Here is a 26,325-nt window from a genome sequence, read left to right as displayed (position 1 = left end):
TGTTTATATTTCCTTAGGGCTCGCTCTATCACCTGCTGAGTGTGTGTGTAAAACTCCATGGCTTTTCATGGTTGCAAGCACCACAGGCCAGTAGTTAGTATATAGGAATTGGTTTCAGGAGAGCTGGTTTCTTTTCCTAGCAGTGCTATTAACCTGCTTTCTGACTTGATCTAAGCACAGTTTCTCTGCCTGTCATGGCCATCTCTGCAAGATGCTTCCTTAATTTGGAAACTAAATAATTAGTGTGTGAAAAAAAAAGAAAAAAGAAGGATTCAGATGCCCTCAGGTGAGAGGTGCTTTAGACAGACAAAGCATTGCTTTATCCATCCTCAGTCACTCCTGCAGTGCTGGGATATTTATTAGCCACTTGAGTTCCTTTAACACAAACCATTGGTTTTCTTCCCAGACCCAGGCTTTATTACTATGGGCCAGAGCCTGAGAATAGGGCTACAACTTAGTTTTCTCCCTGCTATTCACCAGTGTAGCAACCTACAATATGTGTATGGGGTGGAGGAACAGTGTCATGAAAATAGTTACTTGTTTTTAATATAACAAAAGGAATTTGTGCTTTTGGAGTTACACTGATCCTGCTGTCTCTGCCTGTTATTCATTTTGTCTCCTTTCCCCATCTGTTCTGCTCCTTGCCTTCCTCCTGCTCCCTTGACCATGCAGTCCTCCTGCTGCTGCTTCTCTCCTCCAGCTGGGTACCAGCCCTCCATTAGGCTGTGCTTCTTGGGAACTCCTGCTGGCAGCATCAGCCACTACCACCAGGGTCTTCTTCCCTTCACCCTTCCTGGCACTGGTATCAGCAGGGAAGCTGGTCAGAGGGAAGACGACATGGGTTCCTCCTTTGTGCTTCCAGCTGCTTTTGCACCTTCCCCAGTTCTCCCCCACTTGGGCAGCTGTCGCAGCTACTGCAAATGAGCACCTGTAGACAGAGCCAGGAAAGTGGTGCATCTTCACTTATCGCATTGCTGTTAGCAGAGCTAAAAGGTTGCCCACCCCCAGCAGGTGGCTGGGGAGGGGTATGGCTGCCATAGGGGCAAAGCATGCAGTACAAACCAGTATCACCATTCCTGCTTTCTTGAGGGTTCATACTTCTTCTGGGCTTGTCCCTTGGCTACTAAAGCCACTGGTGGGTGGCAGGCTGAGCTCCAGCCGCCGCCTTGGCCCAAAAGAGGATGTCCTGAGCCTGCCTTCCTCCCACCAGGGTTGGTTGGCTTTGATGCTTTGAAAGGAAAGCCAGGATGTACTTATATTCTTTTAAATTATAACCAATAAATGTCAGTCCCATTCATTACTCATCTTCTGAAGTTTCTTGAATTAATTCCAGCTATAATCACAGTATTTGTCTATTTATAGAAAGCTGGAACATCTCACAATATTTAAACATTCTCTCTCTACAAGACACCTTTCTGTAAGGGCTGGTAATTAGTAAAGCTAGTTGGCTCTAAAAGAATCCTACTCACTTGGTTTGAATGCCCCTAAAATTTGGGGGTGCAGGGGAGCGTGTTTGGATCTGAACCTAGCTCTGAAGCCACTTTTATTCCACTCTTCTCATAATTGCGTAGGAGTGAAGCTGTTGTCTCAAGAACTTCAGTTTTTTTATGAATTGGGATGATTTCTAGTAATTGGTGATGTCCAGAATAATTTACAGTTTCGATTGCTCTTATAATTGTTAAGACTATTATCAATTGGCATCCAGTTCATCAGACTATTGAATGGAGTCTAGTCCATTTATTTTATTAATAGTATGCAATGACCTTATAAATCTGCAGTGTTAAGTACTCAAGAGTACGCAGGTTGGGGCAGCATGGTACCATGCTTTGCTCTTTTGCAGAAGATGCGAGTCATTTATATTCATTCAAATTGAAACCAGCAGGATGTAAACCACAATGGTTTTGAACTGACCATTGTTCTCCTTGTATCATTCCTTCTTCTGTCTGCCCACAGCTTTAGGAGTAAGTTATTCAGTGATGGCTTTATAAATAATTTAACAAAAAATCATCTAGGTTTGGAAGGCTAGACATAAAGAAACAAGTATCACTTGCTGATTTGCTGACAATTTGTAGCCATTTTGTTTCATGTAAGAGTGAAGTCCACTGCTGGAAATCACCTGCTAAGAAAATGGGAGGAGGGCATCACTTGCTCAGCTGTGCCTGAGAAGTGTGGTGCAGCTGGGAGGTGGTACTGGAAAAATGGGGAGCTGGAACGATGGGGAACTGAGGCAAAGGGGCTTTTAGAAGCTGGACCAAAAGTTTATCCTCAGCAGGGACACTTCATCATAGATTGGAGAGCTGCACGGAAATGGCACTTGTGTTCTTCAGAACCAGGGGCACCTTTCTTAGAGTCAAGATTTTAATTCTTAGCTTGTTATATTGGACTAATCAGGCTGGCAGCTTGCAGAGACCTGGATTGCACAGGCTGAGTTGGGATCTGTCAGAATGGAGATTTTCCCTGATCGAAGATGAAAAACAGTGGTTTTAACTCTTCCTACTGTTCGCATTTCCAGTGGAAGATCCAGAATTTCAAGGACAGACACTTGCAACAGAAAATTGGTGTTTAACATTGACTGCTAAAATTGCAGTCAAAAGCATGATAAGGATGCAACCAGTCTGACATAAAGTGTAGGAGCTGGCAAAAGCCCTTTCCCTTGTATCCTAAATTCCAGTCAGAATGCCAGCTAGAAGAGATTAAATCCTAAGGAAAGGAGAAATAGAGCAAGGAAAAAAGATCTCCCCCCAAAATAACTGAAGAACTGAAGCTAACTGAAACCTCCATGAAGTAAACAGAAGTTGGATAGCTTCCAGAGGATAGTTAGCAAAGTTAATATGTGAATCAATACCTGAATCTCCGTCTTATATGGTAAAACTAGATATGCAGTAAAAAGAACCCTCCATTCTGATGCCAGTGTATAAGACTCTGTGGAAGACAAAATAATTGACAAATTAGTGCAAAATGAGCCCTAATGGCTTATAGGAACTTTTAGCAAATCTTCCTTTAAAGTTCAGTTAGTTCTTCCCTATGTTCTTTATTTTCTTCTTTTGAGTGGTATGATTCCACAATTCAGGAAGAGATACCGTAAGACAATGCCTTATCTTGTAGAATTTCATTACTTTTTAATTAGGGTGTGGCTGACAAGAGGAGTCTGAAATGTATCACAATATTTCACTATTGTTCTGAACTGAGAAATAAGGCATGGTTGTAAGTTGAACTGCCTTCTTAGAAGTGTCTGTCATAGGCTGTAGAATTTTAGAGCTTTTTCCTTTCTAACTGTGCAGGTGCCTGAAGTCCTAAGATAATTACACTTACACCTGTAAAGTCCCCTAAACATTTAAAGGCTGCTTACTGGCATGCCTAGATGATCCTTGGTTTTATAAGCAATAATCAGCTCAATAGCTACTTAACAGCTAAGCAACCCTGGGATCTACAAACCAGGTGTTCTTCCAGTTGCTTTCCCTGCACAGCCAAAATGGGTAAGTTTGTCAGAGCACACAGGTCAAGTGTCCACACAGAATGCATCCAAGAGGAAGAGTGTGCACTACCTTCCTTTTATCCAGAAACACTTGGATTAAATTACTTACTCAGAGATGTGGTGAATATACCATCTCTGCCTGAGTAGATCTGTACCCCCATCTCCCAGAAGAATGTGCTATTAGGCTATAGAATATACTGAGACTAGTGTTTCCTGGAGAAGCTGATCTATTTTGCACAGACAAATAAAATATTAATTGAGCCAGAGCAAGACAGTGAAAGAATGTCATCCTGACTCTCTACTTTAGTGTTTATGATACTCATGGAGATGAGGGAAGAGCTTTGCTTAATGCCTTACATCATACATTGTCAATTTTGTATGTATGTCTCTAGTAGCACGGTCAACTGCAAGTTGATGGCTAAAACAATTAATAGCAGCCACAAAGGAGGAAGGTCGGGATCTAGGAAAAGGGCAGAATAAGTCAGGATGTACTATTGTAAGACTGTTGTTTCAAATTGTCCTAGCTTATTTACAAAGCTGACGGAACCAATCTCTGAACCATGAGCTTTGAATGCTTTGAAGACTCATGAGGGCCAGATGAGGTGTCAGAAGGCTGAAAAAGAACAGGGAGAAGATATACAGACTACTCAGTTTAACTTCATTCCTGGGGAAAAAAAAATGGTGGAAATAATCAAATAAAGGAGATGATTAGGAGCCAGCACAGATCTGTCAAGAATAGATCATATCAAACTAATTTAGCTTTCTTCTATAACAAGCCTTGTGGATACAGGGGAAGTAGTTGTCATACCTTGTCATCTGTAAGGATTTTGACATCATCTCACAGGCTTTTATCATAAGTGAAGCAAAGAAATATGGTCCAAAGGAAAACATTACAGCAGGGATGCAGAACTGGTGTCGATAATCCTACTCAATGAGCAATTCTCATGGATTTCCTGTCAAAACAGAAGACTCTGATGAGCATGTTGCCACAAGCTTGAGCTGTGGCCTGTTAGTGCTTCATGTTTTCATTAAATACATTGTATGTTATATTTTAATTACAATCTGGATGACTGTCTAGAGGAAGTGGGTTTTGAAATTTGCAGATGGCATGAACCAGGTATCGGCTGGTGGAAATTACTGGAATTCAAGACAAACTTGTCAAACCAAAGACCTGATCTGAACAGGTAAAGTGCTCTCCATGGGAATGATTAATAAATTGCAACCAGCTGTCCGTGGGAGCCACAGGCCAGCTAGCTGTCCTTTAGGAGGGGAGACAGGGTCTCTAGAGGACCACAAGTTCAGTGTTAGTCTAGAACATCATTCTATAGTCAAAAAGGAAAGCATCATTTTACCAGATTGTGCAAAGTGGAGTATAGGCTGTGAGATACATCTAGTAAGCCTTCAGCTCTGATAGGCACATTAAGTCTCACTGAAATGTCATGCCTTAGTCTTGTACTGCACTCTAAGAAAGTGTGGTCCAGTGAGAGGGAGTGCAGAGTGGGATAGTGAGAATTGCTGGAGGTCAAGGGAAATATAATCTGTGAGGAAAGACTGAAATAATTAGGGTTGTTTAAGCTAAAAGGAGTAAGGCTGAGAGGGGTCAGGATGCTAGTCTGGCAAGTGCAAGAAAATGGGAATAATCTGTTCTTCCTGACCAGGGTGGATAAAACAAGGAGTGATGGTCTTTAATGGGCTGTCAGAGTGATTCAGACTAGACTTTAGGAAGAGTCCAAAAGGATTGTGATGCACTGGAATAGATTGTCTGAGAAAACTATGGCAGCTCCATAGTGAAGGGCTGTAGGAGGTACTTCTGGTCCAGAGGATGGACTAAATGGTCTCTTGTGCTCTCTCAACACTATTTTGTATGATTAGTATCAAATATTCAATGAAGCAGGAACTGGACCCAATCTGTCCCCTTGCAGAAGAGTGCTTAACCAGTAGGCTATAAATCTATATTTACTTCTGTGCTCTTTCTGTCTCTGGCTTCATGCTTATTTAATTCTTCCATGAAAAAAGCCTAAGAGCTTAAGCAGGAACAGCTAGGAGCATCTGACTCTAAAGAGTCTTCTGTAGGAGGAAGGTAAGACTTGAGATCTTTTCAGGTACAGTAGAGAGTTGAACCAACATCTCCCATAATTTAGGGAAGCTAGTCTCTCCATTGAGACACTAGATAAATACCGATCTACTGCATGCTGTCAGAGATGACTAGAGGTGTTGTCTCTTTCTGGGCAGGGGTTCAGGGCTTGGAATCCAAAACAGAAGATAGCCAAAGATGCCTAAACCCAGACAGTTTAGATGTCACTCTATCTTCAGCATTTGCTATAGGCAGGTTCAAAAGGGACATTTGGTGGATTGTGATACTGAGGTGCCTAGTTCTCCCCATATTTTCTAGTGGACTTAAGACTATGGTTTCTGCAAGGTATCTCACCTTCTTCCTAGACTTAGCTCCAATATCTGTCTTCTGAACATGGACATCTTCTGGTTCCCTTTTCATCTTCCTCAGGGGAGAATTATTACAACGGATTTATCAGTTGGTGGCTTCTTCTACCTGCCTGACATGAATTGTCTCAAAGCATTTATATGGCAGTCACTCAGAAATTCCCAACTGGAGTGCTGTACCCCCACTAGCACACACCTTCAGTGCTTAATCCCCTCTGCTCCCATTATGATGTGTCCCAGCGGTTGCTGGGAATACTGAATAAAACATGCAGAGATATAATATTCACCTTCACTGGATATATTCTCATGCAGCAGAAGAGCTACTGCTGCTTGAGAATATAGAAGAACTAAAGGTGACCTGTTGTATCTTCCATTATCACGTGCTGAGTCCATACAACCCTCAGGAAGATATCCTTTCTTCGGTTATTCCAAAGCCTTTACACAGCACAAGGGGAGGAACAAGACACCCTGCCTATAGTCAGGATTACCCAACTTTTGGGGGATGAGATAAGTTGTAACAGTCTAAGACAATCTTTTCAAGTACATCAAATTTTGCTGAGCTTTCCCTGTTTGGATAAGAATTTTCTCGGCAGGGGTTTTCTTCAAATAGATGCTGTGTTTTTTTAATTTGTTACTTGACTGTATCTGTTGAGATTAGAGGAATAAAGCTTTGAAACTGTAAACTATTTTGCAACCATTTAATAAGCAACGGTTGCGCCTTTATAATATAAGGAAAGAGGATGCCATTATGATTTCAAATGATGAAATTTCCTATTTTCTTCCTTTTTAGTTTGCATTTTTAAAATAAGAGATTAAACCCTTTTGTTAAGCATACATTGAGTTTTCAAAGTCAAACACTTAGAATATAGAGAATTAATTAAAAGGGTCGTCTCTCCATCTTTAATTTGTCTTCTCTCACGTATAGGCATAATGATGTGGTCAATAGGATCCCTGTCTCATTCAGTGCACAGAATTGAATATACTTAGGGACTGAATGAGTTTTGCCATAAACGAAGGTGTTTTCTATAGGTCTCCTGTTTCATTTACTGCCAGTGATGAAGGTTATGTATTGAATTTGGCAGGGGGCTGTTCAAAAGCAGAAGAATGGTCTCATGTTTTGGCAATTGAATAGTGCCCTGAAGAATTAGGCTTTTTCCTGCCTCTTGCCACGAGTTCCAATGTGATATGAAAAAGCCATATAAATGAGGTTTTCCATGGGTGGCCACTAATTGGTGTGTTCTCATTTTCCAGTTTCTCAGTCTGAGACACCTGGGGTCTGACTTGCAGAAGTGCGGAGCCGGTATTGTATGGAGTTCTGCTCTCAACACGCACAGAGCTGGGGAAATGCTAGTCCAAGGTGTTGGAAATTAGGAACCCAAAATTAGTGGGTGCTCTGGCCATTTTGACCTTAGCCTTTTTGTGTCTGATTTCACTTTCTGTAAAATAGAGGTAGCATCCCCACCTACCTCCCTGGGAGAATATCCATTAAGGCTCATGAAGCACTGAGATATTATGGTGAAATAGCACCATAGAAAAAGACCATGAAGAAATTAGTATTTTGCATTCAGTGATGGGTTTGAATGATATGTGGCAAATAAGGCACTTTGCCATGCCTGAAATTTGGATAACAGGAAAATACTGAATCACTACCCACTCAGTGAGCTCTATCTATCCTTTGTAGTAGCTGGGGTGAGGGAGACTTGCAAGAAAAAAAACGGTATGATAAAGACGATTATAAGGCATATGCACAAGAGAGTCAAAGCGAAGTTTCAGAGGTAGTCTCCATTTTACATTTTCTGCTTCAGCCTTTACCATGTGCCCAGAAAGATGCCTGTAAGACAGGCTTTTTATGTAATGTATGAGTCACTCTACTTTGTACTTGTGCCTGTGAATGATGGGTTGCAAAATAATTGGGCAAAAATGGGCCAAATGTGCTATCACTGGAACTAGTACTACACTTTTCACTAGTGTCCATGACATTTTTTTCTGTGTCTATGAATTATCTCCCAAGAAAGTTTACTTCTCCCAGGGGGCACAAAGCAGCCTAACATGCTCAAGGGAGAGTTTTTCTTAGCAGAGATCGAAATGGAAATGCAGAAATCCCAGCACAGAAATTCAGAAGTCTTGGAAAAAAGCAATTCATTGGCACTTTGTAAGCATGGAAGAAGAGTTGCACCTGTGTCTGTTGTCCTCAGACATACCAGCATGGCATGATGCTGTAAACCTGTCAAATCTAATCACTGGCTATGGCTTGAAGCCTATGCCTTATGAGGATACCCTGTCTCCTATTTTGAGGACCTTCTGCTGAGATTGCCCTTCATGGCAACTTAAGAGACCCTCCTCCTGCTCCTCTGGAGTTAAACCTCTGGCTGTCAGGACTGATGCAGAGTTGATGGTCGAGGCTCAGTGGTCCAGAGAGACACTTCATAGAGGCAGTGTAGGTGGCCAAAAGAGAAGGTCTGGAGGTCTGGAGGAAGGACACTGTCCCTCTCCCAGTTAAGAATGGCAGTGGAGAGGCTGTCAGTGTAGGGAAGACAGAGACCTTGTTGCAAAGTGAACGTGTGGTTGTCTCTCTGGGCCAAACCTGATGCATGTTTGCTAAGAAGGTGGTGGAAATGTAGGTCTCGTGTTAGCATTTGTGAGGTGGTGGTGATTTTGTAGTCCCTACTGCTCCCAAATCAGATGAGGTTTCAGCCTACCCCTGGGGCAACCCCTGCTTTTGGCATTGCCACAGAAGCATACACTGCTCCAGCACAGAAATGAAGGCAGAGGCAGAAAAGGCACTGGACTAGATCAGGAGATAATTTTGTTGGAAGCATATACAATCTTATGTCTCCACTGGCTTCTTCTCCCCACAGAAGGAGAATTGCTGACCACAGCAGAAAATACTGCAACTTGTAAGCACTCACTCCAGAACCAAAAGGGGCTTACCAAGCTGAGGTCAGGCTTCCCATCTCACAAAGTGCAGTAAGTGGCCCCAGTGGTAGGGCTTGCTTTCTCCTCTTTCCCTTCTGTGGCTCTGACCTGTCCCGGCAGAGAGCAAAATATGCTTCTTGTTCTGCCTCCAATGTCCAGCCCCATTCAGCTCCATCTTTCACAGATGATTTGTTGCATCTCAGCTTCATACAGTATGGTATCATCGATGCTGATATCTCCAACCTGTAATTTTTCAACTTCTCTCTTGGGTACTTGCCTCTAAGCTTTTCCTGCTGTCAGGCACAGCAGACAACAGAGTATGCTGAGTACCTCTGAGAGGGTACCATACAGAGCGATTCAGCCGTTTGGAAATTTGTGAAAACTCTGAGCAGCGCAGAAATGCCTGGAGAAGCTAATTGGAATTGGAGATGTACTGTGGTGTAAACAGGAGGTCAGTTTCCTGCCAGTGGCAGTGAAATAGCGCTCAGTTATACAGAGCGCAGGAAAATGCTGAACTGGATTTCTGTCATTCCTTTGCTCCACTTTTATCAACACCCTGTGCTTCTGCCCTGCAGCACCCCTGCTATTCCAGCTCTGATGTTGCAGGGTAGCCATCGAGTTGCTGAAAACTAGGCAATGATATAACTGATCCTTTGAACAAAGTAATTCTCTGTTCAGTAGCTTTTTGTACATATTAAGTGATTAAATCTTTAGGGGCCTTTTCCCTGATGCAGTAATTGTGCACTCATTAAATTGCCAGATAAGACTTACTTTCTATTAATATATTTTTTGCTAAGAAAAACTGATTATCTTGCCTCACCTAATTCAAGGATGGCCAACCTGTAGCTTTTAAGCCACAGGCAGATACTGAGCGATTGAAGTATGACTCCCACAATGGAGATACATCATATTACTGACAGCACACTGCTGATGTTAGGACTACTTCTTTATCAGTATCTCCATGTGGGAGGAGCTTCTGAGGCCAACAGCTCCCTGCCAGTTCTGGGACTCAGTTGGGCACCCAGCTTCATCCCATCCACACCTGGGTGCTGGGACCCCCAGGGAGCCACTGCTGTTTTCTGCCTGGGAGCTACTTGTTGAAAACCCCCTCACCGCACCTAAGGTACTGAGTAGGGGGTTGACACCTCTTGGACACTGGAAGGTTGTGGGGTTTTTTTAAGATGCTCATGAGGCCAAGAGGTTTGAGCTCCCATGATTTAGTTAATTGCATTTTAGAAAGTAACATCAGGGTAAAAGTTGGATTATCGTGCATTACTAGGAGTGGAAACAGATTTAGGCTTCAGCTGCAACACGAGCTCGTGTATGTGTGAAAAAGACCACAGAGAAACTATGTTAGAAGAAAGTTATTAAAGCTGCTAATTCAAGTATTGAAAAATTAGCCAATATTGGAAATGCAGTTGCCTGTGCAACCTCAGCATGGTCTCCTCTTGTGAATGTGTTTCAGTACACTTCTAATAACAGGAATACATCTTATTTTTCTTTCCAGGGATTCCTACCTCATTTGGGTCACAGAATGGACAATGCTCACTTAATGAGCAGTTATTCAATATTTTGTTCTCTCATAATAAGTCAGCGTGTGACCTCACAGCTTTGCTCAATAAACACTACTCAAACTCTGCTCTGAAATCAGAAATACTAATTTTCTCCTGGGCTGTCTTGTGATTCTGAGCATATCCCTAATATTACTTAGTAAATCTTTGCAACACCCATGTGGGATAACTGAGTATTTTTACTCCATTTTTGCAAATGGGCATCTGAGGCACAAAGAGAGAGTTTGATCAGCAGGGCTCCCTAATTTTCTGTGCTGAATTTGAGAAACAGAGGACTTGACTTCTATTAGTAGTTCTTATCTTCAATTGCACATATCTGAAAACACCTCCCATTACTGTCAGCTGCAGCTCTGAGTGCTCAGCTCTGCTCCAAATCAGACTCAAGATGTGTGAAACCAGCTACTCAGAGATGCAGAACATGCCACTAGGAATCACCCCATGAAAAGTATGGGCCAGGGTGACAGAGGAATTCAGCAGCAAAGGTAGGGCAGTGCTGTGGGACAGCCGTCTGTTTGCTGCCCTAACCCTGAGATCCTCTGTTCTCCTTTGCCGTGCCTCTGCCTTCTGCATTTTAACTTTCCAACTTCTAACTGCAAAAAATAGGACCAAGATTTTAGTGTAATCCTTTTATACCCTTGAGTTTCCTAAGCTTCAAATATCCAGATTTCCTACTAACGCTTTAAGTCTTCTTTAAGCTTCTTTGTTTTACTTTGCAATCTTTCAGCAGATATTTACAAGCCTAGTTCCAAACAGTGGCAGGATGGTATCAGGTAATTTACAGAACTGTCCTAGCAAATAAGATTTATATAGGCAGGAGCCTAGCAGGATTTTCAAAGAGCCTTAGTGCCTAATTCGCACTGGGTTCAATAGGATTAAGGCAAGTAGGCATTTGTCAAGATCCCACCATTCATTCCTTAAAACCTGGCCCTTTAATTCTTCTTTCAATCAAGTTTATGTTGGCCCACTAGAACTAAAGCATAGGAATTTATACTAAAATTTCATAATTCATGAATGTTTGTAAAGTGCTGTGAGAGTACAATCTGGAAAGCAGGCATCTTGGGGGGATGTGTTACATTTTCTACAGGCTTCAATATAATTCCTTCTGCAACCAAAGCGAAATACAGGTGGAAACTTTTTCCCTCTGCTTTGCACTGAGATCAGAATTTAGTTACCTGAAAGTCCTAATAGGTGATCCAGTTCTACACTGAGTACTCTCAGATACTACTAAGCATTAGGAAGATCCCAAAACCTGGGGTTAGTGACTGGTTTGAAAGAGTACAGAAAGTGTCTGTGCATTTGTAACTCATTCTTTCTGGAAGGGATCAAATGACTGTTGTTGAATTTAATCTGCTTGAAACTATTCTATATCTAGGCTTCATTTCTGATTTAATTTCAGCAGGATTTAGTGAATTGGTTATGCAAACTGACTTCAGGCAGTGGATTTCTTGCAAATTACTCACTCCACTATGTTTATATATATGTGTGTGAGTGTTTGTGACGTGCAGTTTGTGATAGTTATAAAATATGATTTCCTCTCTCTGACTGGGAAGGAGGAAAAGGAACGAGGTACTAGGAAAAAAGGGGGGAAAAAGCCACACAGCTGGGCTAAAATTTTAGATAGATAATCATTCACTATAATGGAATTTGCATGATTTCTGTCTATTTTCATGGCTGAGGGACCAGTTCATCTGAAAAGTAGAGTACAACTAATGATATAACCTGACAACATAGCATAGCCATTTGCATACCATAATCTTTGCTTCATTTGAGCAGACCTACAATTTGCTTAACTCCAGTGCTGTGTCTTATGAAGGACTTAGTATTGTTATCGTTAATGGGTCAATAAATTGGATGAGCAAGAACCAGCCTGGTCCTGTGACTTCCTGAAAAAGCAGGAATTATGTCTTTCTACCAATAAATGTTTCTATATTTTAGATGGTGCTAGGAGAAAACAAGCTGGTTCCTATAGTATCTGAATTGTTTTTCCTCTGTAAACCAGTGTGCTGCCTGTGCCCTTTCTTGTGTTCAGCACACTCACATCGTCTTGGCTCCTGTTGCTTGTTTCATTGCTTCCTTTCCTGGCACCACAAGTGAGACATATCCCAAGGATATAGAAATAGTAATTGTTGTCATCATTGTAGATCCTCATGCATTTGGCTCTTCTCACAGTGGGCACCTCTTCCTTCATCTGGAAGCTCACCATTAGGACAATAGGAGCCCAGATGGAAACTCTTGGAGAACCTCTGAAAAGTGTTTGACACCCTTCCACTCCATCTTACTTGTTCCAGCCTGCTCCAGCTACCCAACTTCCTGACATCCTCAGAAAACTCCTAAGTATGCTGAATAGCATTTGGGAGAGGCTGACAGGAAATGGAGCAGTCAGACTCAGGACTGTGTTTAACAATCTGCGGGGATTGCTATCTATCTATGGGACACTCGGCCATTCATAAGTTCCCCTAAGCTTTTTTTTTTTTAATTTTATTTTTCTTTTCCCTAAGTGCTTAGCTATTTTCAGCACCATCTATGTTCATGGCTGCAGCTTTTCCTACTGCTTTTGGGAGTCTGATCCACACATTGATTTATTTTTAGCTATATTGCTAATTATTATTTTTGCGAGTATAGTGTTTCATTATTCATTAATGCTGGGAAGACATTTTAGTCATTTCTCAGTGGAACAAATGTAAATTCAGTAACCAAAGTAAGATCTCTGAGGAGGGCTTAATAAGGCTAGGAAGAGTGATCTGGCAAAGAAGGATGGTTTGACAGGTGAGAGCTATTGATATATGAAGGAGCATTACTAAGAAGGCAGAAACAAACTATTCTTAACATGGACAAGACACAGGGGGCTGGCTGAAACTCTGGGAGGAACTCTTTAGTTCACCAAAGGAATAAACTGCCAGAGAAACCCAGAGAATCATCTTTGGGGGAAATGTGCAAAGACTGGTAAAAAGCACTGCTCTTGCAGGGTGGGTTAAAGATGAAGAAAATCAGCCCCGCTGCACTGCACAGGGAGGGCATAGAGGACCCTGTAGATTTCTAATTATTTGCTCTTCAGTGTGTGACAAAGCTGTGCCGTGTGAACTGGCCCTTACCAACAGAAGAGCAAACACTGCGCATTTTCTGGTGCCACATCATCTGTGCATACTTCCCAGTGCTTTCTGCCTGTCGTTGCACAGGATCCTGAGGGAGGAAGGTTCCTATCCCAGAAACTCACAAGTCCTTCTGAGGATGAAAACTCTTCTTTCCATATCACATCTGCAGCAGAGCAGAAAGAAGTGGAAGGAGCTTTGTGCACCCTACCTGCCCAGCCATCCCCTCGTCCTTGCTAGGGCTCCCTTTTCCTTTGACTTCTCTGCTATGGGGGCCACTGAGTAAAGCCCTCCACAGGGAGGGCTCCAGTGGTGCCTGGGTCTACAGTATAGTTGTGCTACAGATCCACCAGATACAGAGTGATCTAAACGGTGTGCCTGGTGAAAACACATTCCAATGCACAGTGCTTTGAGGCTACTGCCATGCTTCCTGACTGAAGAGTGGAAAAAAGCCAGAAGACTTTAAGACCAAGATGTTTAAATCTTATTGAAGCCCTTTTTAAATAATAACTTAAAGATGGGAAGCCCAGGGAGTGAAAAAATGGAAAGAAAGAACAGCTCTCCTACAGCAGGAAGCTTAGGAGAAGCTCTGGGTGACTAACTTAAATGTGGCTGTGATATTCTAGCCCTTATAAGTGGCAAATCCAAACACTTGTGGCTTTTTTCCCTGGCACATCTATTCAACATGTTCCTTTTGGCTGGAGGTCTTTATAGGACTAACTTAATGGTGTCCACAAAGGGTCTATCGCAGCATGCACTGCAGGCTTGCCTCCCCCCTCCCCCTTTTACAATAGGGCTGTATACAGTAGAGGAGCAAAGTGGGAAACAAAATGGCTCGAAGCCACATGTGCATTTCCCATAGCTCAGTGCCAGTGTCTAGAATAAGTGATTAAGCCCTGAGGCTACTGGGTCTCGCGTTCAGCTGCCTGTGGCCCCAAAGGATCTTTCCAATCAAAGCCATGTCTGTGCTCTGGTGACAACCCTACCTGAAAGATGGGAGAGGGGTATGGCACAACATCACGCCTTCGGCGCTGTGCCACTCAGGAGTGACAGCTGCAATCACAGGCCCGATTCATCAGTTTTATGGACCTTGGAACGCAACTGACGTTACACAAAACTGGGCATGGTCTCAGGCAGTCAAGCCAGGTTCTTGGGTGAAAGAAGCTGTGTCATACAGGTCCCCTCTGGAGACCTTTTCAGGGTCTGACAGACACATGCCTCCTTTCAGGATGTTCTCATCCTTCACTGACAGAAGGGAATACATAAGAGCACAGCTTAAATATTACACAGTACTTTACCCTGCTACCACCACCACACATTTGAGGGCTCTTGCAGCACTACAATACAATTCAAAAATGCAGGGTCAGGCGATCCTGTGGAGCAAGAAGCAGAGCCAGCAGAGCCAGTCCCAGCTGGTAAGGAGACGCCGTGCCACTGAGACTCGTTGAACACATCAGAACCAGAAGCTGAGAAAAAGCCAGCTGCCCCAGTGAGGAGATGGAGTCTATACCAATAGATAGAAGCCTTTGCTATGGATTTCTGCTCTTTGGGGATACAAGATCCGGTACACACAGAGTTCAGGTCTGCAGGAGGGATGTGGGATTGGTCTATCTGGAACAAAAGCTGAAGAGGTTATGAGAGAGGGTATCTTAGGCGGAGCTGGTTTAGAGCCAGTTTATCAAATTACGTAGACCTGCAGCTCTGGTTACTTGGGTTTTGCTGGGGACAGCTCTGGTGATTTGAAAGATTGTACTCTGCTCCCTGGGGAGTGCGAAAGCTGTTGGCTAAAGGAGGTGCTGTGGGTTAGACTCTCTTGCAGGAGATTAGAAAAACAAAAGACAAAGGTCTGACCAGGAGGATAATGAACAGCAAGAAAGGCAGTACTGACTTTACTGTCCTTGCCAGATCCTGATCAAGAATCCTTGTTGCTACCTTCTTCAGGTCACCCTGTCATTTCAGGTGGGATACAGACCCCTGACCCCCCTCAAGTTCAACTGCTGTGGGTGGCTGTGGGCAGAGGTAGCAGCTATGGGGTTTCACCCCAGCAGTAGCTGCAGTTCAGGAGGAGGGAGGCCTGTTCTTCTTTGTGCAGGTGCTAGGTGTGAAGCAGTGGAGAGTGAAAGGTCCTGTATAAACATCACTGTCCAGATGCTCTGTGGAGCAGAAGTTCATTGTAGAGCAGTGTGGGAAGACAGAGAAGCCTGGTGCACAGCCAAGCATTTTCCTCATTGAAGCCTTAGCTGACATAAGCATGGCTGATGGGACAGTCTGTGGTAATTGAATAGGATATTCATGAAAGCACCTTGCCTCCCCTGCAGCACCACAGCAAAACTTCAGGTTTCAAGGGCAGAGTAAGCATCGCCCTTTACATTTTACAATTAGGGTGACACAGAGCTAGAAGCGACGGATTGAACAACCTTCCATTCCCCACCTGCATTTCCTCTCTTGTATCTTCCTGCTGCCTTGGAGAAGCTGCTCCATCTTGCTTCCCTCCTCCACTGTCCAGGGAAGGAGCAGGAAAGACTCAGCCCAGAGCTGTCACACATTAACTCACCCACATCCAAATCAGCCTGCTTACTGACAGGGCCAGCTCCCCAGCAGGGCACTGCAGAGAGGCTGATGCAGGGTCCCCAGGACCACTGCTAGCCCAGTGCTCATGGAAATGACAGCCAGGGTTGTGCAGAGAGGTGGCATGGGCCAGAGAGAGCACTGCCAGCACCTCTTTCAGCTCTGGCATAGTCAGTCATGCAGATCTATTCCAGGAGACTCTGCTCGGCTATTTAGCTGCCTGTTTTTTCTTGATATTTCCCACTTCACTCCCTTCAGATGTGGATCAGTGATTTTCTTCTCTCTCCCTTGCACTCTCCCTTCCTCTGTGTCATTGTCATTGTGCCTCTTATTTATTTGCCAGTCTTCCATTCAGTGCCTTGGCTTTAGACAGGTTTTACCTCTCTCCCCGCCTTTACTCTTCTCCTCTCCATTTTGTTCCTTTGTTCTTTCCTCTCCTCTACTCTCATTCCTTTCCTTCTCTTTCTTGAGCTTGGTCTTCTCCCTTTCCTAGCCTTCCACCTTACCAGAGCAGGTCATAGAATCATCATAGAATCATAGAATGGTTTGGGTTGGGAGACCTCAAAGATCATCAAGTTCCAACCCCCCCCACTACAGGCAGGGACACCCTCCGCTAGACCACGTTGCCCAAAGCCCCATCCAACCTGGCCTTGAATGCTTCCAGGGAGGGGGCATCCACAGCTGCTCTGGGCAACCTGTTCCAGTGCCTCACCACCCTCACAGGGAAGAATTTCTTCCTAACATCTAATCTAAATCGACCCTCCTTCAGCTTAAACCCATTACCCCTTGTCCTGTCACTACACTCCCTCATAAACAGTCCCTCTCCAGCTTTCCTGTAGGCCCCTTCAGGTACTGGGAAGACACAATTAGATCTCCCTGGAGCCGCCTTTTCTCCAGGTTGAACAATCCCAACTCTCTCAGCCTGTCCTCATAGAAAGAGGTGCTCCATCCCTCCGATCAGCTTCGTGGCCTCCTCTGGACTCGCTCCAACAGCTCCATGTCTCTCCTGTACTGGGGCCCCAGAGCTGGACGCAGTACTCCAGGTGGGGTCTCACCAGAGCAGAGTAGAGGGGCAGGATCACCTCCCTTGACCTGCTGGTCACACCTCTTTTGATGCAGTCCAGGACACGGTTGCTTTCTGGGCTGCAAGCGCACACTGCTGGCTCATGTTGAGCCTTCTCATCAATCAATACCCCAAGTCCTTTTCCTCGGGGCTGCTTTCATCCATTCCTCGCTCAGCCTATAGTCATGCTTGGGATTGCGCCGACCCACGTGCAGGACCTTGCACTTGGCCTTGTTGAACTTCATGCAGTTTGCATGGGCCCACCTCTCCAGCCTGCCGTCCTGGATGGCATCCCTTCCCTCCAGCGTGTCGAGACACACCACACAGCTTGGTGTCGTCGGCAAACTTGCTGAGGGTGCACTCAATCCCACTGTCCATGTCGCCGACAAAGATGTTGAACGTGCCGTCCCAGTACCGACCCCTGAGGAACACCACTCGTCACCGTTCTCCACTTGGGACAATTGAGCTGTTAATCACAACTCTTTGAGTGCGACCATCCAGCCAATTCCTGATCTCACCGTGTGGTCCATCCATCGAATCCATGTCTCTCCAATTTAGAGACAAGGATGTCACGCAGGACAGTGTCAAATGCCTTGCACAAGTTCAGGCAGATGACGTCAGTTGCCCTTCCCTTATCCACGGACGCTGTAACCCCCAATCATAGAAGGCCACCAAGTTTGTCAAGCACGATTTGCCCCTAGGTGAAGCTGTGTTGGCTGTCACCGATCACCTCCTATTGTCCATGTGCCTGAGCATAGTCTCCAGCAGGGTCTGCTCCATATCTTGCCCAGGCATGGAGGTGAGACTGACCAGCCTGTGTATTCCCTGGGTCTTCCTTTTTACCCTTCTTAAAAATGGGGGTTATGTTCCCCCTCTTCCAGTCGGTGGTAACTTCACCAGACTGCCAGGACTTCTCAAATATGATGGCGAGTGGCTTGGCCACTTCATCGGCCAGTTCTCTCAAGACCCACAGATGCAACTCATCAGGTCCCATGGACTTGTGCACCTTCAGGTTCCTCGGATATTCTCGAACCTGATCTTCTCCTACAGTGGGTGGTTCTGCATTCCTCCCAGTCCCTGCCTTCTGCGATCTGGGCAGTGTGGCTGAAGGATTTACCAGTGAAGACTGAGGCAAAGAAGTCCTTGAGTACCTCAGCCTTCTCCATATCCTGGGTAACCAGGTCACCCATTTCATTCCGGAGGGGACCCACATTTTCCCTCATCCTCTCAGTGCCCCTGCTACCCAGCCTGAGTTTCAGCCCTAACACCTCCCCTTCCCTGCCCATCCCTGCAAGTGGCAAAGCCTGGGGCTGTGCGGGGCAGGGGGAAACAGAGCCCACCCTCTAACAGCTTCCCAAGCCACTGGGAATTAGTCTATGCCTTGCTTTCCCTAATTGCTGGGGATGTTTGACTTCTTTATAAACTTGCAAATGCTTTCTCAGAAGATAATTGCTCCCATTTCAGTGACATAAACTAAAATAGTAATAATAATAATAATAATAATAATAATAATAATAGAAGAACAAATACAGCCCTGAGCTTACCTTCAAGCAGGGAGGGAACTACTTAGCTCTCCTCTTAACACTAGGTTGAGAGATTTCGTGGTGTGGCAGTCACTGCCTGAAAGGAGGTATCAGAGGAGATTCAAGGTTAACAGGCAGGTTAAAAAGAAAGTTCAGAGACTGGATGGACTTTGGAGTTGAGCCTTTCATTGTTATTCTACTGGCTGCAAAAACCCTGGGCAAACCAGCAATGAGCAGAAGCAGGTCTTGAGCTAGTGACAGGGCCTCAAGTCTAGTTCGCCATGGAAAACTGATGGTCCCAGCATGAAATTCCTCATAATTTCTAAGTGCAACCAGGAAAGGTCAAGGTAACCTCAGAAACCAGCAGTGGAAGGGCTTGTAGTATCCCTGCCTGCAGTTTACTCAGGTTGGGGAGAAGCAGGGATACTTCCCATCACCAGAAACTGGGTGCAGCCTTGTGGTCCCATGGAGGGAATGGGGTAGGAGTTGCAGGACACAAGCTGCTGCTTCTTGTGGAAATGGCTCTGGAGACCTTGCTTGACCCTGGACTCTGGCGAGGCTCAGCAGCTGCCTGCACCAGATCTCAGGGAAGCAAGTCTGAACTGTAAATTAGCCTCTGGCCATTGTCTGCCAGCTGGAGCAGAAGCAAATGTGTCCAGCCCTCGTGGGGGCAGGACTCTGAGCCACCAGAGGTTAATAACAATTCCCTGAAAATTTTTGTGGAGTCTAAAACTAAGCAAGTGAGAAAAAAAAAAGTGAGAGAGAAAAGGTGGGGAGGGAAGAGAGATCAATAATTCAGGGTTTTATTACCTGCTCATGGTCAGCAGACCATGGGATTCAGAGTCTGAAGGTGTTACTTTAAAATAATTCCCTTAGCAGCAACCATCCTGGCCTGAACTGCCCCAGACAGGACCACACAAACCACATAGTTTGAGCTGGATAAAATTTCGCTAGTCTGGTGACATCCAAGCTTGCATTTCTGTCTAAGCACATCTGCAGCAGAAATCACATATTCTTTGAATGGACTTTTCTAATTAGAGCATAGTTTAAGGGAAATTTTTCACCTGGTCCTTTTGCTGAATTTCTTCAGCATGGTCTATTTTGGGAGTGGATTTACACTGTCAGCTTGGATACCTTCCTGCTTCATTTCCAGGCTTTGGTCCCTTGATCTGAACACCTGCTGGCTGGCTCCTTCTGGAGCAGCACAAGTATTTCCCTCCAAAAAGGAGACTAGGCACAACTGACAGCACAGTACGTGCCAGGATCCAATCTGAAGCAAGAGCATAGATGTCGATCATGCCAAACACCCAAGGCCTTCAACAGAGTCCACACAGACCTTGTGTCATCAAGTGCCCTCACAACACTTAGGTCATACCCAGGATATATATGTGCCCTTGACATTAACTATAAAAGCACTGCCTTGGCAAGCTGCAACCCAGTCCTGCCTCTGAGACTTTGGGTGCTTGGAACTGAAAGATTAGTGAATGCACCTTGTGCCCTACAGCCACTGAAGTGCTCCACAGAGCCCAGACCAGACCCAAGGCAAGTGCTTTTCCCCAATGACATCCACGAGCCACTCTGCTCCAGAAAGCATGAGTCCTGGACATGAGCCACTTTGCATCAGATTCAGGGGCAAGGCTTTTCTGTCTTTCATCTAGCCTGCAAAGGCAGCATAGGCAGTACTGAATGCCTTTCTGTATTTAAACCACTGGAGCTATAGGAAGCTTCAAGGTGGTAGATGACACCATGGTTGACCACTAGCTTAACAGAAACAGGATGACAAGCAGAAGGGAGAGTCACAAAACAGGTGAGGAGAGTATAATGGATTTATTGAGAAGGCACACTGAAAATATCTAAATTGGTCTAGCTTAGATTATTTTCTACCTCTCTTCTCAGTCACTGTACGCAAGTGCATAACATCCATCCATCTGCCTGACCATCATTAGCTTATTTTATTTCAGGCATCATAAAATAGAGGGGAAATTTCCTATGTGTGAGAGGATCTTGTAAAGGAAACGACGGAAACTCCATTGTTAGAGGATTTGAAACTGGAGAGCTGAAGCCCTGCTAGTTATACCCTGGGGAACCATCCTGCATAAGCCTTCAGAGAGATGAATTAACCTTTTCTCTCTCAAGGGTGTTTTATTCCACCATCACCATAGTTCATCCTGAGAAAAAAAGGAACTCTGTTTGTTTCCTTGCCTTGCAGACAGGTTGTGCTGAGAGGTGCCATCCTCTAGCCAGGTGTCTTCACACCATTTAACTGGGTTAAAAAAAGCTGTTCTCTGTGCTAATTGCTTCTTCACTTCCACAAGGCGTGAAAGCCTTTTCTCTCTCTCATGTGTCCATGCCTTCACTCCTTCTGGGGAGGACAGCTGGTCTTTTTTTTTTAATGCATTCTGCTCCTTAATGCCATCTCTGAGACAAATCAGGTCATGTAGAGCCAGGGCCCACAAAGCGTGGAGGTGACTCAATCCTGTGAAATCAATGGGAGTCAGGTGCCTAAATTTCTTTTGAGTCTGGGCCCAAGTAACCTTGAATAACATCAGTAGGAACATACATTGTGCTCTAGTCAAGATTAGAGCATGGGCTGAGATGCACCTTAACCCCCCCGAGTACCACAGGCAATTAGTTGATTCAGCACTACTTCACCTAGTTAAATGAAGAAAAGATTTCCACAAATACCTTAGCACAGGTGTCATGAGAAAGAAATGACTTGGAGTCCCTATATCTTTGCCTGGAGAGCACGGGTTGTCTTTTTTTCTTTTTTTTTCTTAATAATCGGGTATTATATTTCCCTTGGGTTGTGAAGCAAGTTATTGATAACTGTCACTGGTCCTACGGATGTCCAGGCTCTGGCCAGTATTGATGCCTTCTCTGGTGAAAGTTGTGTAAGTCCTAAGTCTGGACTCGTGTCACACAAATTTCAGAATACCAGGAGATGGCAATGTGAATCGAAAGGCTCTGGAGTTTGGTGTCATCTTAAAGAGGAGCTCCTATCTAAGGACAGAAAGGAGCGGGATACCAGGGAGATGACTGAGTGTATGACAGCCTGATCCTAGGATGAACATTAAGGAGGCTGACACATGCTGTATTTTGGTGGACAAACACCAGGAAAGGGAGAGCTATAGAGAAGGACAGAGGGGACCATGTAATATTGAAAGACCTTTTAGTGGAACAGTAAGCTCTTTCTTGATCTCTCCATCCCAGCATCCAAAATACAAAACTATGTGATTATTTTTCCAAGGCCAGGCAATGAGGTACACTGTGAGAGACAAGTGGACAAACGACAAGCAAGGGACCAAAGCACTCAGTCCTTCCTTTCTTGTTCATTGCCTATGTGTGGCTGCAAACACGTGGAACATCTGGAAAACATCCAGTTTCTCCATTTCTCCTTTCCTGACATACCAGCATGTGGGACATTTAGAAGGACCTGGAGGTTATAGTAACACTTTCTTTATTCTTTGCCATATTTTGACCCCTCTGTAAGCTGTGGGTTTGGAGGTGGAAGGTAGAAAGGTGGCCAGAGATTAGAAACCTTGGGGTCATGGCTCCATGCGATTTCCACATTCCCTACCTTGTCTTAAACATTAATTTCTTATCTCCTACTCTCTCAGCTATGTGACAGCAAGGAAAGTCTCACTTACAGGAACAGTCTGCCTGGGAAGGGATGTCCTAGAAACCTGGAGGTGTGGCAGACAAGCAGATGGAGATGGTGAGAGGATCATCCCTCTAGGACTGGAAAGATGCTGTGGGCTGTGTAGATAGAGACATAAAAGCTTAACAGTGTGTTTCATAAAGGCAAAGCTTTGCACACAGGCTTTCAGCGGGTAACATGGGGATGGTCCAAATAAGAAAATGAACACATTGATTATGTATGTCCTTTTATACATCCCTATAGCTATGTGTCCACCAGCCTCAGTGATTTCAAGTCCTTCTGCCATTTGAAGGATCTACGATTTGTTTCACACTAAATGAAACAGAGGACATTTCCTCTGTGTAAAATGACAGTACATTGCATGCACACTTACAATGTCATGAATATGTCACTATTAAGTACTATTATGAGGTTACATTACACATTAATGTGTAAATGAAGGGAGTGCGTGATGGAATACTAATATATGAAACCTATCCTTACCAGACCTGATTCCTGGCTGGGAGCTCTAGATTCTGTGCAAACACTAGTAATAATAGTCACTTTATTCCAGCTGCAATACTACAAACAAGATGTCATACATGCATGGCAGATAGATAAGACAGACAGATTTCTTGTTTTCCACTGAGATGTTTTTCAATACATCCTGGCAGGGCTGACTCACCCCTTTAGCTTTCCAAGGAAGATAAATTGCTTTCCAGGAGCTTCACTGTATACAGGTTATTTTTAAGCAGCTTCCTTAATTAAGGTTTATCTGCTGTGTGTGTAATCCACAGATGAACAGCCCTTGTCTTTTTTTGTGTGAACAGAAGTTTCCCTCTGAACAATCTGTTTCTCACCCAACCCATTGTTATACAAAATGACACGCATACTATATGGATACCATGTCCTACCCCAGAAGTAGCTGTAGGCCAGTAGCCTGAAAATAAGTAATTTCAAATGCCTGGGATGCTTCAGTGGGGAAGGAGTGAGTAGAAATGGGATTCCTGAGGGCCACAGTTGGCACAGACAAACTATTAGTACATTTCTTTCATCTATGACCTTAAATTCCACCTCTGCCCCAGCCTCCTGTTTCTTATCTTTTATATCTGAAATTATGCTGAAAGCACCCTGTTGGAAATACATCTTGCAGTTGCAAACCTTGTGATCTGGCAAGGACTCAAACTGATGCCATCCCAACTGGGATAAGAAGACAATGATGTCATCGGAATAGCAGAGGAACCATTTAGCTCTGTAATGCAGTAGGTGCAGGTGAGGGGTTTCAGTCTGACCTCCCTGGGGAGATAAGTGCTCTCCCATGTATTGCAAGGGAAAGGGCTGGCTGGCAGTCACAGCTCTCCATGGGTTCACCTGTCAGAACAGCAGGAGAGCCAGCCCTGCGGCACGCTGCGCCCTGGTCTCCTGCTAGCAGTGGGAAGGAGATAAGCCTTCACAGGGCTGCACAGCTGAGGTAACAGGGTAACTGCTCTGGAGTCGGGGAGGCATGCGTGCAGCAGCCCACACTTCATAATAGCTGTCCTGGTTGGCACGGGAGGTACGTGGGAGGTGAAAGAAGCAAGGTCAGTGGCAAGAGAGATCTCCCTTCAGTCAATAGTTTTCATCTTTGTCCAGGGATTAACAATTTTTTTCACATTCATGAGTGGTTTTGCAGGAATCAGGCATACGGGACGGGACCTTCAGGATCTTGTAGTTACGGCTAAATGTTTTTCCAGTCTCCTAGTCCTGCTGCTGTTTGAAATTGGCCACAGTCCTTAGGGAGAGAAGAGTCAAAGCTAGGGCATCTGAGTGTTACACAGTGCTACCAAGGAGTACCTGGTCTATCTCCATGTTGCTGTGGCTACACTGTAATGTGGGCATACTCAAGCTCTCCTTAACCCAGCTAGTCCAGGTATTAGTAGTTATGTTGCCACAGCAACACAGGACTTACTGCAAGCTGCAAAAGCTTGCCCAAGGAGCAGGATGGATGAGCCTGTGCAGAGCTCTGCACTACCCTGGCTAGATCACAGCTGTTCTGTGAACATGCTGTTTAAAGGTACTTTGGATTTTGTTTCCATCCCCTTGCGCTGAAATAGGCTGAAAAGGTTACCCAGATGCTGAGTAACACAATGCAGAGTTAGCTATGCAAGCAAAAGACATGCATGGATGGTTACAGCATGCTAACGTCTGCATTGTCTTCACACATAACCATCACGTGCTCTCTGACAAGCTGAGAGGAACATGAAGCCCACTTTCTGTACCACGTCACTTATGCACTTGGGGAAGTGTAGATGTAAGTGCTCAGCTGCGCCCCTGTGATAGGTACAACAACCATCTTGTCCCTGGGCATGGTCAGGAGCATGAAAACTCCTTGTGCTGAATTCTGTGTATTAATATCAGTTGCATCATTCATTCACATGCTTTTCACTCACCCCCTACATAAGCATCCTGAGGCCTAGTCTCACTCCCAGACTTGCCGCTGTATACAGACCCATCCTCAACCCTTGCACAGCTGTGTGGAGTGGCTTCTTTTCCTTGATGATTTGGGGCTGCTCGTTCCTTGGCCACCATACCCCCTCAAGCTCACCATACCCCCTCAAGCTTACCCCTGTTTACCTGGGGAACAATCCCAAGTGGGCACCAGGTGCTAGGGTGGGGGATCCAGCGCTCACTGGGGACCCAGCGGGAGATAGTGGGTATCAACCTCTGCATGCCAGTGGCCAAGCGCTTGGTTCACTGGCACAGCTTTACTCACACGTGTGCGCTTGACGCTGTCTCACCCTGTGGAAATAATCACTTCCAGTCAGTTTCCCAGTGATCGCTGCCAGTGTGGCCAGTCCTGTCTCCCTCTCTTCACAGGCATGGTGTTTCCAGTGCCACATGTGCATGCACCAGTAGCTTCTTCTCCCTTATTCCTGTTGCACTCTTTCTGAATGTATTTTTAGGCTGTCCCCTCCCTCTACTCTTCTGGTCCTGGGCCTTTCCCAGATGGCACCTCTCGGTTGTGATGGCCTAAGGAGTGGTCTCCCTCCTCCACCCAGGAATAAATGCTCGCTATCTTTCTCAGCCAGCTCGTTTTCTTTCTTTTGTGACCTGAGCCAGTGTGGGAAACCAGGTGCAGACAGCAAAGAGGCCAGTGGCTCTGCTTCCGAGTAGCTCCTTTGAATGCTTCCCAATGGGAATATTAATAGAACAGTGTCCTTTCATCAGTACACAGCTGAACTGTTACTTGCCCAAGGGCTGCTAAATTATTGGGGTGAAGCATGGTATGTCCTGTAGATTCAGTGGGGGTTTACCAGCTGAGCATTATCAGTCTGCAGCAGGCCAGCATGAGGCACGGGCTCTGTTTTGGTCCCATTTAAGACTCTAATGCGTGGCTTAAGTCTAAAAAACATGGGGAATGCCTGTTCTTTGTTGCAAGCCTGAATTATCCCCTCTCAGTAGCCAGAGAAATAATAATCTGCTGAAATTGGAAGGACTGATATCTATCTGTCTATCATTCCTTCATTAAAACCGTGAGTGGGGAGCAAAGGCAAAGTACTTGGAGTGCTTGCAGGCAGGGCATTTGTGAGAAGTATATCCTGTGAATATCCGTGTATGTCTGACAGTATGCATCTGCGGTGGGGCGGGCAGCAATACTATTCCCTGTTGGCAATCCTGAGCCAAAAAGCTATAAAGGACAAAACACTTGGTGTCATTAGAGTCACACACCTGTGAAACAAGGTGTCATTAAAAAGAAACAAAGACTCGAAGGCAAAGGTGGATTTGGAAGGACTGTGAAAATCTCCCTCGGGAGAGTGTTTTGAAAATGAGTAGGGGAAAAAATTGGTGCATTTCAAAATGGATGGGAAAATAAATCATGGGAATAGAGACAACCCAGCTGGTGCAAGCCTTTCCACACAGCCAAGGTGCTCTCAGCATTGCTGAAGGAGATGATGAGGTGCTTTAAATTCCTTTTACAACCCCCGCCCCCTGTGTCTGTCCAGCCCTAGGATGAAATTAGAGCCACCTGGCTTCAAACCTGTACCAAATGAAAAGGCTGCTTTG

General features: G+C 44.9%; 1 protein-coding gene across 1 annotated transcript in view; it reads left to right on the top strand.

Moving 5' to 3' along the window:
- Positions 1 to 26,325, top strand: part of GAP43 (growth associated protein 43) — a 56,330-nt gene that overhangs the window by 5,797 nt on the left and 24,208 nt on the right. The window lies entirely within an intron of this gene.

Source organism: Balearica regulorum, chromosome 1 (assembly GCF_011004875.1).
Source record: "Balearica regulorum gibbericeps isolate bBalReg1 chromosome 1, bBalReg1.pri, whole genome shotgun sequence".
Classification (NCBI taxonomy): Eukaryota; Metazoa; Chordata; class Aves; order Gruiformes; family Gruidae; genus Balearica; species Balearica regulorum.
The sequence above is the reverse complement of the archived record's forward strand: the minus strand, read 5'-3'. Positions and strand labels throughout refer to the sequence as shown.